This window comes from Equus caballus, chromosome 4 (genome assembly GCF_041296265.1).
Source record: "Equus caballus isolate H_3958 breed thoroughbred chromosome 4, TB-T2T, whole genome shotgun sequence".
NCBI classification, from domain to species: Eukaryota; Metazoa; Chordata; class Mammalia; order Perissodactyla; family Equidae; genus Equus; species Equus caballus.
Genome location: NC_091687.1, coordinates 944,873 through 958,994, shown reverse-complemented (window position 1 = coordinate 958,994; position 14,122 = coordinate 944,873). Strand labels below are relative to the sequence as shown.

Here is a 14,122-nt window from a genome sequence, read left to right as displayed (position 1 = left end):
GCTGTGATGTGTTTTCCTGCTGCATCCTGCATTTTTCCCTTAAATGTTTTCCCAGGGTGTGACAGAGCCCAGAAGGCTCGGTGATCATGCCAAGAACAGATTGTGACATGGTGTTGAACCCATTACCCACTATGATGTTGATGTTTATCTTAATTTGACAAAATACAAGTCCCTGGCCAAAAATGTACTTCCTTAGGCGATAAGGGACTCTAAGTAATTCTTAGAAGGGTCAGCTGTAATTACAGCCTCCCTTTGGCCAAAGAGGTCAATCCTGGGCTGAGTTTTTGAAATATGTTTTAGAATTATTAATTGTATCAGGAAGAGAAGAGGGTCCATATATATATATATATATATTTTTTTTTTTTTTTCAATAGTAGAGTCACTGCTTCTGTGTGAAAACCCTGTAGAAGATTTAATCGCTATGGGTTTCTGGAAAGTCATGGGGCTAGATAAACTAGCTCAGTACTTGGGGCAAGATTTTTCAAGGAAAGTCACCAGATAGATATGGATGAGAAAAAAGCTTGTGAAAGGCAACGGGCCCTGCAAATAGCAGCAGCTGCAACCCAGAAAGTCCTCTGAGTCTCTGTGAGGTAATCACTCCTCAGCCAAGATGTGCACACAAACTGTGCAGATAAGACCAGAGAGAGAGGCCTTGACGTCCTCACAATGTGTGCATTTATGCACATGAGTGAACAAAAAGGAGGCATTGAAACACTGCTCTGTGACCAAGACCTCAGCCTAATCATCAAAGCCATGAGCCATAAACTGTGTGAACTGCCCTCGTTTAGGCTGAATCTCTCAGAGGCACCCCAGCAGCTCAGCTGTCGTTGGCAGACAAGAGCACCTTGAAGAGCGGGGTTCTGTGCTCCCTCGTGCGTGTAACCCTCCAGGACAAAAGCCACGCCTGCTGGAGAACACCCTTATTCGAGCTCTCCTGGGAGGCAGAGATCAGCGTGTTGGCATCTAAGCCGGGGGACTATTGTGAAGAGGGTGGGAGAAGGAGGGAAAGGACACACGTACCCCACACTCTGGAGAAGAGACAGCTGGCCACACATTCTTAACAACCACGCTCATTCCTATAGCTAGTGGCACTGGAACCATCTCTAAATTCTATGGTCATTTATCTGGGATCCACTTTTGGACATTAAGTCTAGTTTTTGTTTTTTTCTTTTCTTTGAGGAAGATTAGCCCTGAGCTAACATCTGCTGCCAATCCTCCTCTTTTTGCTGAGGAAGACTGGCCCTGAGCTAACATCTGTGCCCATCTTCCTCTACTTTATATGTGGGACGCCTACCACAGCGTGGCTTGACAAGCAGTGCCATGTCTGCACCCAGGATCCAAACCCTTGCACCCTGGGCAGCTGAAGCGCAATGTGTGCACTTAACTGCTGCGCCACTGGGCCAGCCCCTAAATTTTTTTTTAACATAGTTTGCTGTTTGATGTCTTTTCTAATCTGATGTGAAATAGCAACTACAATTTGTACTTAAAATGTAAATTCTCTTTTATTAAGAGAAAACTAACAGGATTTCACAAATTCCTATGGTCCTATGTGTCATACATCAAAAAAATATAAAACACTAACACCTTTATACTCATCGTATAATGTGTAGAATTTTGTTATTTTGGTATGTTCAGAGCACCTGCTATGAAAATATGGTAAATCGTGTTCAGATAAACTAGGCAAAAAAAATATGATGTAAGATTTGAAGTTGAATATAGTTCAGTGTGTGTACCTTTTTTTGACCCCAAACGTATTTTATTTCCTCTTTCACCTTGGTGAAGAATGGTCAGCAAGAGATATATGTGGTTATTATTACACCTTGAAAACATTTCCAAATTATGTCTTCAATCTCTTTGAAGGGCAAAGAACTTTCAAATTTAAAATATTATGAAAGCAAAGTTGCCTTGGCTTTAAGTGAAAAATCAATCATTTTGAGAGCAATGATCATATGGAATGCATCAAGAGCTTTCGCTGAGAAGCAAAAGGGAATTTTGCTTTTTTGACAAAAAACAAGGAGAAGGCAGATGGAGACTTTAGAAAAGGAACGCTCCATCAACTCTTTGCAGCTGGAGTGTTCCCAGATGAATTTCTGCTTCTCCACTCTTGGGAGTTAACCTCTTGTCACTCCAAGGGGTGGTTACGTCATTGTCACCTCATTTTCATGGGTGCTGCAGCATGGTGGAATTTGTGGGATGACTGGATACTTTTAACGGGTGTTTGAAAAGATCAGTTAAAAGTTTAAAGGCATTTAAAAAGATCAGTTAACATTTGGGGCCGGCCCGGTGGCGCAGCAGTTGAGTTTGCAGGTTGTGCTTCGGTGACCTGGAGTTCGCCGGTTCAGATCCTGGGTGCAGACACGGCACTGCTTAGCAAGCCATGCTGTGGTAGGCATCCCACATATAAAGTAGAGGAAGTTGGGCATGGATGTTAGCTCAGGGCCAGTCTTCCTCAGCAAAAAGAGGAGGATTGGTGGCGGATGTTGGCTCAGGGTAATCTTCCTTAAAAAAAATCACTTGACTTTATTATTTTTTGGGGAAGCAGTCTTTGGTTTACAAAAATCTTGAGCAAAAGTACAGAGAGTTCCCTTCTACCCCTTAAGCCCCCCACCAGTTTCCCTTATTTTTAACGTCTTGCATTAGTGTGGCACGTTTGTTACAACCAGTGAGCCCATATTGATACATGATTATTAACAAAAGTCCATAGTTTACATTACTGTTCACTGTCTTTGATATATAATCTATGGAGTTTGACAGACGTATAATGATCTGTATCCACTATTATCGTGTCATACAGAACGATAGCTTCACTGCCATATTGTGTTTTCATTTGATATTTTAAAAGCAATGTACTGAAAACGTGTCAGGTTGAAACAGCTTTCACTTTGTGCCCGTTATTCTCCAATCGCTCCTCCAGATCATTCACTTCTCCATCCTGCTCGATGGCCCTGATGGTGACCTCTACAGAATGCATCAGCTGAGATGCCCTTCTGGATTTGGGTGGAGTTTGGTCAGGAGACGTTGTCAGCAGATAACCAGAGGAGGGGGAGAGAGAGGTCAGGCTGTTAACTCCCTGCTTCCTCCTCGTCAAGTTCTGCTTTGGCATGGCTGTGTTCCTCTACCCAAGGCTACAACTGGGGCCCCTCTTCCGTGGGTAGAGCTCTCACCTGGTCCTAGAAAAAGCTCAGTCCTGTGCCCTCAGGGCTGTGGGTAGTAACTCCTTCCTGTTTTAATTAGTCCTTGGGTGTTTTGCCATCCCTTGTTGGTTTCTTTTTGGTGGAGGCACCTTTGTAAATAGACCCTTTATTAAATTCTCTTCACTTACCCCTTGACTGTGCGTCTATCTCCTGCAAGAAGTATACACATCTATCCCGCTGATTCTTACAGTGTTCTTGGAATTCTAGCCTGTGTTCTGCTTCTCATTTTACACAGTGTTTAAGAAACTGAGGCCTTGGAGACCCACCGCACTGCCCAAGGTCACGGACGATGTTGCACGAGGCTGACATTCAGGGCTCCTGACTTTGTGCAGCCATCTCCCTGAGCGCTGGGGGATTTAGAAAAATGCTTTACCATTGTGTGGTGTGTTCATCATTATCAAAAAAGAAAAGTCAATAAGAGAACAAAACTATTTTGGAAATACTGAGTATGTAAGTGAACTGAATCATTTAGAAAGTGATGTGGATATAGTTTGGGACTTTGCATGGTAAATGACATTTTTCTGAGAAATTTGGATGCAATGATAAGTAGTAGAAAATTTATGAGCACATATTTACATATGCATGAACGAACAAATTTTACCATAAAACAACTTGACTTTAAGGGCTCATTCCTGTTTAAGGGCTGGGATGGGCTATGATACGTCTATATTTAACATTTAGAAGATATCCACATAGTTTGCATTGAAAAAAAGATTTAATTTCCATGAATGTTTTGCTGACTGCAGAAAAATCTCATATAATTTAGGATTAGCAGGTGTTATTTTGAAAGAATTTAGCAGATTAATAAAATAATGACCAAATAATTGAGCCTCTGGATTTCAACAAAGCACCTGACAATGCCCCTAATTGTACTCTACAGCCAACGTGGAAAAATATGCCTTGAGTGAGACCAAACGGTGGTTCGGAGTGATGTGGCAGTGGTGTATGAGGGATGGACTCAGGAGATGGATTGTCGTTCGGAAAAATAGTTAGCTAAAACCCTTGCTGCAGTGGTTTTCAACCCAGGATGTACGGAGAATCATCTGGGGAGCTTTAAGAAATACTGATACGTGGATCCTACGCTGACTTAATTGATCCAGGATGTGGCCCAGGCAGTGAGGTCTTTAAAAAATCCCTGGGGATTCTAATGTGCAACCAAAACTGAACGGGCTAAGAAATCAAAGATAGATTCCTGGTATTGGTGACGTCTACATTGTGTCCTGAAGAAAAGTGTGTGTGTGCATGCACACCCACAGTGCATTCTAGACACGAGCAATAGGATAAGGAAAGACTTGGAGACTAGACATGATGGTGCACGCAGGCCCTTCAAGCTGAATTTTGTTTTTTGAGAGTGAGTATGTGGTAGTGAGTGGCGATAATGAGACTTTAGACCTGGGTCTCATTGCTGGGTGCTTGCATCTCACACTGAGGCCAATAGGGAGTTGCTGGACTTTTTTCTGACATGCATTTCAAAGGGATGCTGTGCTGTGGTGTGGAGAATGGTTTGGAGGTGGACCTGATGTCATGCAAGGAGACCAGTTGTTAAAATATTTCAGTTCAGATGTTTTGGTGGCTTGGACCAAGATGGTGGTTGTAGAGATGGAGAGAAGCGAGTAGATTCACAAGCTATTTAGAAGCATTTGGTGACTGAATGCTTACGAAGGTGAAAGAATGGAAGGAGTCAAGAATGGCAAGCATTCTTCCCGGAATATCAAACTTCTCTTGCCATTATTTAGCATCTGTGAGGAAAATCTGGGAGATTCTTCATCTCAAAGTAGCTTTAGCCAAATATTGGAGAATGCTGGCTTTTGCAGTTGAATTGTTCTCTTGGCTGTTAAACTCTGTTTGTTGCTTAGAAACACAGAGTTTTGAGCTACCATTGTCACCTCCGATCCCTCTACGTCATCTTGAAATGAAAGGAGAATTGTCACGTACAAGAAAGTTTCATTACAGGTGCATAAATGACTACGCATTTAAAACCTAACTCAATTAATCATATGAGTAAAAAGATGCTCTTTGTCAAATTTTAAAATATAACTGTGTGTTTCATTTTGCTTTCAAAATGTCAGTTTCAGCTCTCTTTAAGGAACACAGTGGTGAGAAAACACACCACTTCAAAACTCCACTAAGAACTACTTTGTAGAAATGGCAAGTTGAAGAGCAGAGTGGTTGACAAGGTTCTGGAAATCCTAAAGGAACAATTTCCAAATATATCATGAGAGTGAGAAACGAATCAGAGATGCATGCAGTCATAGTTTTCAACTGCAATTCAGCTCCAGCAGCAGATTTTTTGTAAGCATTCTGAAAGAAAAAACAACATATTTATGATTAGAAAACGAAAACATTTTCTGGCTCAGTGTGTAGTAAAGGTGGTGTGGATACCCCCGCCTCAATGAATCATTGGTTCAACTGGAATGCATCGTTCCTTGCAACAGCTATTTACATCAATAAGGCTAATTAATTTGTACATAAATGAGTAATCTATATAAAATGTAGGTTATAGCTTAATGGAGATAATAGTCTCCATATTCTCTCTATTTTCATATATCCTTTTACATTTGATTTCAGGTCAACTAGATGAGAGTGGCTTCTGCCATTGTCGGGGACGCATCTGAAACCAATTTTCCCAATGTTGTGCTCTTCCAGGAACATTATTTATCACTTCTGATGCCAAAAAGATGACCAGTTAATGGTTTCCTGTAAACATATCACGGTAGGTAAGAGCAAAATTATTGACTCCCAGGTGGGTGTGTCTGGTGCTGCTCTCACAGTCTCAGGGTACTGATACCAATTTTTGGAACGCTGTATGACTGTAGCTCCAGTGTGTGTGTGTGTGTGTTTGTGTGTGTGTGTGTGTGAGTGATGTGAAATTTGCTGAAAACCTTCCTCCATCAAAACTCCAAAGAGGATTCTTAGATGGTAAAAATATATCAAACAACTAGAGCCATTGTAATGTGGAGAACACTCAAGGGTTCCCCCTATTGCAATCCACTATGTTCCTTGAAACCGGATCCTAAGGCAAATTGTTAAAAATGAACTAAAGAGTTGCTTCTGCACGCCACTATTGATCAATGGTCACTGCTTCGGGTGGAAAATTTCAGATGAATACAATTTGGGAGAAATGGACACGTCATGGAGTTATATTACACAAACAGTGTATTTATTGTTCCTTTTGCGTCTGACAATGTTACCTTTCTATTTTTTTTTTTGTTTCTGCCCTCAAGAAAGCATCATGTAAGTTAATTACGAAGGCTTCAATTATGTAAAGTTAAAATTTTGATTTGACTAGTTTGAGCTATGTCTTTGCATTGTGACCTGAGACACTGCAGATCTGAACCCTGGATTAAGTGTTGAGGGAACAGAGTGACGTAATACAAAGTGGCCAACGTACACAGCACCGGCTTATTGATAGAATAGCTTGGTTGACCAAATCACACGTCGCATCTGTGTGGTATCAGAAAGGCTCAGAATGAAGTTCTTACAGTGAAAGGAGCACCAGACCCTCTGCAAAAACTGTAGAAAGTGTAATGTGTGCTTGAGTGGTCAACATTGTACCTCCCCAGCCTGCTGGGTGTCCATAAATACAATGAAGCACATTCATGGTGAAGAAGAAAGGAGCTTCTGGACCAAAACGAGACAAGCAGGCACTGAAGGTATCGTACTGACATCAAACGGATAGTGCTGCGGGCATTCCTGAATTGCATTGATGATGAAATAGTCGACACAAATACCTTGCGTGTGGTGACTCAGGAGTTCTCCCTGCTATGGAGATGGGAGAAGCCATATTTTGGTGTGTGAACAGCATGGGCGCTTCCATCATCAACAGTAAATTGTTCTTGAGCCTCTGTTGCTTCCTGGATGCCTTGCTGGGTCCTGGAATTGGACGGATCTGCTTGCCTCACTCTGTCCAGATCCGTCTGAACTTCATCTCCTGCAGAGTGTCTTGGAAATATCAGGTAGTTTTTTTTAAGAAAATCTATGGAATTTCACATTCTTCCTTTCTCTTCCCTTCTAAAGTATATATTTTCTCTCTTTAAAAATAAAACACATAAACAAATAACTAAATAAGCGGGAAAGAGGATTGTTTTGTAATTTTCTCTCACAGAATAGACCTAAGGCTTAAGCATTCTCTCCCTTAGTTTCTGCTAAGTGGGACCTTTGACATTTTATTCGATGCTCTAAAAGGCCATCTGACTTTTGGACAGAAAGTTTGAGGGGTGCATATGAAACATTGAAAAACTATGGGTTTTAGAGTCAGATATTTAGATCAGAGTTTTTATCTCAAGTTTGTCACTTGTTAGCTGTGTGACCATGGGCAAGTTACTAAACCACTTGGAGATTTACTTTTTTCTTCTATAAAATAATGACATTTCAGAGATTAAAATGGCCTCTAAACGCTCATTATTATAGCCATTCTAGATTACTATTATTATGATAAATATACTGCTTTGCCAAGGTGAAAATATGACTAGGAAAAAAACAAAATAAGCAAAATTTGTGCAAGTAAATATTATAGTCCTTAATGGTCACGTTTAACATTCCTAACATGCTCTCCTACATTATAAAGACAAAAGAGCTGTTGATATTTAGGTGCAGTTTCATCCTTTTTTCTTCCTGTCTTTTCCAGCCTTGGAAAGAAATATGCCATTAACTCAGACAGGCAAAATGAGTGAAGTCAGAGTCCTTGAAAATATGTAAATGAGATTGCATGAAATAACCGAAAGTTGGTTACACAGAGTCTTTTACGATGATCAATTTGTCTTCTCTGTATCAACTAGAAGCCCCCAAGCCAGAAGCTTTCTTAGCAAATAAAAAAAACTATTAGAACATAGTTTTATTCATAGGCAGTCTGAAAAGGATATTTGTTTGGTAGGTGCTATGAATTTTGGGTGTTATGCTCACTAAATTGATGTTTTACCATAAATATACTGAATTACTTCTGCTGAAAGTTAGTGAAACTTTCATGAAAATGGTTTTGCGTTATAAAAAAAGGTCAATGATCCTTTCAGTCACATGATATTGTTTATATGCAATAAATCTATTTTGAAAATAGAGCTTCCATGTGAAAAATTCTAAATAACTATTCAAAATAAATCAATAGATCTATTAGCAGACAAGTAATTTGTTTTTGATTCCAAGCATTTTTCCTCTTTAAACACTTGAGATTGCTCACTTCATAATGTTGTTATTATGATTGAATAACATATCAGTAAGGGTGATGAGAAGATGTTTCTGTCATTATTTGTTGCAATTTTTTTGAATGCTAAAAGGGACTATTTTGCATGCATTACAACATGTATTACTCAGTTTCAAATGTGACAGATATCACACATGGATTTAAAAAATCAGATTTATTGAATCATAATATTTAGACCTAGAAAGAAACTTACAGATCACTTAATCAAATTCTTTTACTTTATTAATGAGAAACTTAGGCATAAAAGATTGACTTTCTCAAAGACCAATGGCTGATTTCCTTTATTTTAAATCTGAGTGAGGAGTAGTTTTCTGGTTCTTAATATAGTCATGAGCTCCAAAAATATGCCCATTTATGTCATCTGTGCAACTTCAAACCCTCTCCCTAGTCATGAATCTATTTTTAAGAATCTATTTATGGTTATTATTTCTCTATTTGTGACAACCATGATGATGATGACAGTAAAAATAATGAGAAGCCGGTAAAGACTGACAATATAAGGATCAGGTTTTCTGCTTTCAATAGATTAGGATCTCATAATCACCCAAAAGATTCAATGACACAATCTTCACACGTGTCAATTAGACCCACAGTTCTCTCCATGTCTTCCTACCCCTGCCACCAGCTCTGTTACTACTCAAAGCATAGTTTGCTCTGGCATGACCTGAGAGCTCCTTGGAAGGCAGAAACTGCAGCCCGTTTCAGTCCTGCTTACTCCAAAGCTGCATTTTAACAAGATCTCCAGGTCCCCAGCATGCACATGAGAGTTGCTCTAGAGCATCTTTGATGAACCTCATGCACCCTCTGATGAGAAGTTGGACTGGTCCATGAGGCATCTCTGAGGATACCTTGAAGGCTGCCAATTTCTTTAAGCTTTTTGTGTTGGAGGCAGGCACAGACCGACACAATCCAGACTCTCTCTATGGCACTTTATAACGTTTGCAGTGGTCCCAAAGTGAGGAATGTTACACCCTCACATCAGAATTTGGTGGCAGCTGTATGGATCACCATTTCATGGCTGTGTGGTGTCCTCTGCACTTAGAAAGGAGACCATACACTTAATAGAAGTGGCTTTGTACTGTGTAGCTGTTAAAACTGTCAGCAAATGCCACCAGCTAAATTATAAGGGTGAATAAAAGGGTACCCTTTATAAATAGTCACAAAAGGCCTCTGCAGCTGAGAGTAGTGTGGGTGTAATTGGAGAAAGGTTTGCTGTAGGCATGAAATTATAGTTGTGCTACCGGAACATAGCCAAGAGCCCAGCCATTTCCAGTATTTGCATCGCCACCTTCCAGTACACGCCATCAGAACTGCGTCAGAGGGATGGGCGAAGCCTCATGAATCATCAGGTCTCCAACTAAAATGCTTCATCTGGCTATCCCTTTTGAAATGAGCCCTGTTGGAGCCAGACCCTTGCCTGTGGGCTGCCCTGGAGTCCTGGAGATAACAGGCGTTCTGCCAAACAAACCAACCGCTGCACAAAGAGTGTGTTCTGAGTCCGTCCTGGACTTTGATCCTGCGTGTCCTCGCATGTGAGGACAGGTCCTAAGGAATCTCTCCCTCTTCTCCTGGGTGCTGACTTGACTTCCCAGCCAAGAGTGTCTAGGTCCAAGCCAGCCTAAGCGTCGTCAGTCTTAAGTTCCTTTTGACTCGGGATGAGCTGAGAAATGCGTCTTCATATTGTTGCTCTTATCTGGTAACAAGTTGCTTGTCACTAAGATCTGCCGTGGCTTGGAGACAGCTCACTGAGGAGCAGTTCCCTCTTGCTCAGGCTTGCTTTCCCACTAAACAAATCTTCCCATTTCCTGTCTGAATTGGGCCAGGAGTTGTTTTTTTTTAAGATTGGCACCTGAGCTAAAATCTGTTGCCAATCTTTTCTTTTTTTTCTTCCTCTCCCCAAATCCCCCCAGTACATAGTTGTGTATTCTAGTTGTAGGTCCTTCTAGTTGTGGCACGTGGGACCCAGCTCAACATGGGTTAAATGAGCGGTGCCATGTCCGCATCCAGGATCTGAGCTGGCAAAACCCTGGGCGGCCGAAGCGAGCGCATGAACTTAACCACTTGGCCACAGGGTCGGCCCCCAGACCAGAAGTTTTAAAAGCATATCTGTATGTGTGCCAAATTTTTCTGTGCCTTCTATAGTAATAATAACAGCTACATTTATAGAGCACTGATAACGTACAGGCATCGTTTGTAGCATCTTATATATATGATCTAATTTAGTTCTTACTATAACCATGACTTAGGTACTGTTATTTGTTTTACACACAAGGAAACTGAGGCACCGAAATGTTAAGTGCCTTGATCAAAGCCATGAAGCTAAAAAGGAGGAGTCAAAACTTGATTGGAACCAGGCGGGAGAGATGCTGGTTTGTGTTGTAACAGGAGATTAGTGGATAGTGATGTGCACCTGGCTTCCGTGGAGGAACGAGGGAGCGAGGCAGCAGAAACCCTGAGAGCAGAGATCTCTTGTTAGGGCCGAGGGAGGAGAGCATCTCAAGGGCTCGCAGTGACCTAAAGCTGACAGGGTAGAGAGACAAGGAGAGCCAGCCGGCATTCCTCCTGTCTTCTCTGACTGACAGGCAAGGGGAGCAGAGAAACAGGGGGACACGCTGGCAAAATAAAGAGCAAGTCACCAATTCCTCATCCGGGGAAGCAGGTGTCAACCCCTAGGCAGGCTCGTGCAGCCACGCACTCAGGGTCTCCAGCAGACACAGGTGGGCGTTTTACCCTGGGTCAGCTGGCTGTGAGAGGAAGGAACCGGCCGACCTTGGGGCAGCCGTCCAGACTGCCAGAAGCTAAACGGAAAGACGTGGGCCGCTGGAAGTAGATCTGAGAAACGCTGTCTAAGCCGTCTGTGCCCAGATCCAGGAGGAGGCACTTGTGGGCAGAAAAGGGTGCGGCCGGTTCAGCTGTTACGTCCTGGGGGCTGGTCACACTCTCTCTCTACGTTGTGCAAAATATCCCCAACTGTGTTCAGTAGATTGTATAATCCCCAGTACTGAGCAGACAGAATTTCTTAAATCCAGCAAAGTACGGAGTTCTTCATTCAAAGTAATTTGTTACACTTTTTAAGACGGGAGACATTACTGCAATTAGAGATGCTCCCATAAGAGAAAATGTTTTTAATTAATACTGAAATAGTGAGGACGCCACCAGCATTGAGAACATTTAATCTAAAGTAAATGTTACCGCCTGCTACTTTTCTCCTTAGATCATTAGCATAGGATTAAAATTTTTAAATGGAATTTCAAACCCATGGCAAGCAGCTGTGTTTTCTATCACAAAAGACAATGCATTCATACATATGTATTATGCACTTAATTGAAATTGTTAAATTTTCATTAAAAAAAGTTCTGGTGATGTCCTGCATTTTTAGAATGATTTGGATCTCTGGACTGCCCCCAGTTTGCATATTTTAAGTAGAAAAGGAGGGCTTGGGTGGGACAAGCATCCCAAAGCTCATACAATTGGAAGGGCACGACCTGAAATTAGCTGTACGACTGGCCTAGGATTCCACTATTAGATACTCATTCCTTCCACTTAACAACGGGATATTTTCCCCTCTGAATATTTTTTTATTATAAAATATGTATTATAGAAATTTCAGTAAAATAGAAAGAATAAAAATCATCTATAATCCTGTTCCTCTGTGATACACATTAACTCTATTGTATATTTTCTTTCCACAATTTTATTATATAGAATCTATATATTTTATAGAATTTGAATCACGTCATATTTAAAAATGTGTATTTTAAGTGGCGACTCTTTTCCCATGCCTCGTCTGCGAAATATGGTTTTCAATCATCACAGCTGTAGAGTATTTTGAGCCTTCACCTTTCATAACGTGTGTAATTTAAATTATAGAGTAACTAGAAATGTGGCACAACTGTAGGGGAAAGAGAAAGGAAAGCGGTGAGAAGTAGTACAAGGTGAATTCTTAGAGATTAAAGGATGACATAAATTGATAATGCATAGAAATAATCTAAAAAATAAAAAGAAATCACAATATAAGCAGCTAAAAGCCAGAAAAATTTAAACGTCTGCTTCTAAAAACAGGAACATTTTTTTTTTTGTTTTACAAAAGAGGAATTCAAATAGCAGACTGATGATTTTCATTCTAAGTTCTTCTAAAATACTTGATTTTTAACCATCTGCATATATGCCTTGGTTAAAAATAATGGTGTAAATTAACTCTGGTAAAAAGTTAGACGTTAAGATCACCCTCAGATCTCATACCTGAAGGTGTGTGTGTGCCTCTGCGTGTGCGAGCATGTGTTCGTGTGGGGAGGCGAGGTGGGGAATGTCCATCAGGAGAGGCAGTAGCGTGGGGTGTGGTCCCTCTGGGACAGCATGAGGCCCAGGGAGGCTGAGAGCAAAGAGATGAATGAGAGGGGAGAAGTGGAGGAGGCTTATTCTCTTTTTCTCCTCCCTCTGCTTTAGATTAGTCTTGCCAGGAAGACTTCCTCAAGCAGGATGCAGGACGTGAAGAGCATCAGACCTGGAAAAAGGACATTTCCTCCAAATGCTATCATTCTGTTGAAACAGAAGGGAGCGGGGTTCTGAGCCATGCGTCTATTTGCCACTGACACCCAAAATCCTCTTGTTACAAGCTGCATAGACTACCCACTCCGTTTTGCTGCAGTGTGATTTGTTAAAATAAATATATAGCTAAAATCACATTTCCAGGCTGAACTATTTGGAAACAAAAAAGAAAACGTCCAGTTTTCCTGTAGTAAATTGTGAGTTAATATAAAAAACCATCTTAAATCTGGTGGAAAATGGTAGGTATCGTGCCTTCCATTGTCTTCATCTCTCCTCTCCTCCTTTGTGTTTTCGATCTGAATGGAGTTGTGCTCGTGTTTAGTTTTATTGATGGGTTGGGAAGCTTAGGTGAGAGGCCAGAAAATTTGAGGAAGGTAGCTGATTACTTTATTCATTTTATTTATTAATATTTTGAGGTGTTGACAATGTTTCCAGGAACCACGTCAGCTGCTGGTGTCTGGTGGTTGATGAAACACAGCCCCTGCCCTCACGAAACCAGCCACTGGGAGGAACCACCATAGGAAGCAATTTGGTTGTGGTCATGGGAGAAGAACCTGTGAACAGCTCAGCCCAGCTGAAACTTCTCTTCCCGTTTATGTCATAAAATGTTAGAATACAACTATTTCTTATGGACAGAGTAAAGGAAGAAGATGTAAAAAAGAAAAAAAAGGTTGAAATCACTTGTCATTATTAGGAATTCATTGGAACCCCATAAATCCAGTCCTGGGTCACTAGTTGAATTTGCTTTAAAGCCTCCTGTTTCGGTTGAGTTTTTCCAATAGAGATTTCTCTTGTCTTTCCCTTCTCCAGGCGAACAGTATTTCCTCCTTGTCTTTGTTTTCTCTACTTCTCTGACTCTCTCTCCTAGTAGTTTCTATGCTTTTTCTTCCTCTTTGGACAAGCCCAGCTCCCCTGCCCCGCCCCACTCCATGCCACAGCCTTACCATAACCACCAGCCATTCACTTAAAAGGGGAGGAGAGAGAGTAGAGAGAACCAGAGGGATGGCGGCGTGAGAGGGACGCAGCCCAACGTTGCTGGCTTTGAAGATGGAGAAAGAGTCAAGCGCCAAGGCACGTGGGCCTCTAGAAGCTGGAAAAGGTAAGGAAATGGATTCCGTCCTGGAACTTCAAGAAAGGAACCTAGTCCTGCAGACACACTGACTCCAGCCCAGTGAGATTTGTG

General features: G+C 41.3%; 1 long non-coding RNA gene across 1 annotated transcript in view; it reads right to left on the bottom strand.

Moving 5' to 3' along the window:
- Positions 1-2,496: 2,496 nt before the first annotated feature.
- LOC138923866 (uncharacterized) overlaps positions 2,497-14,122 on the bottom strand; it is a 30,419-nt gene continuing 18,793 nt past the window's right edge. Inside the window, exons 2-3 of the long non-coding RNA XR_011438071.1 lie at positions 6,926-7,225; positions 2,497-5,495 (exon numbers count right to left, since the gene is read on the bottom strand). This is a non-coding gene — a long non-coding RNA (uncharacterized lncRNA). The remainder of the gene's footprint in view (positions 5,496-6,925; positions 7,226-14,122) is intronic.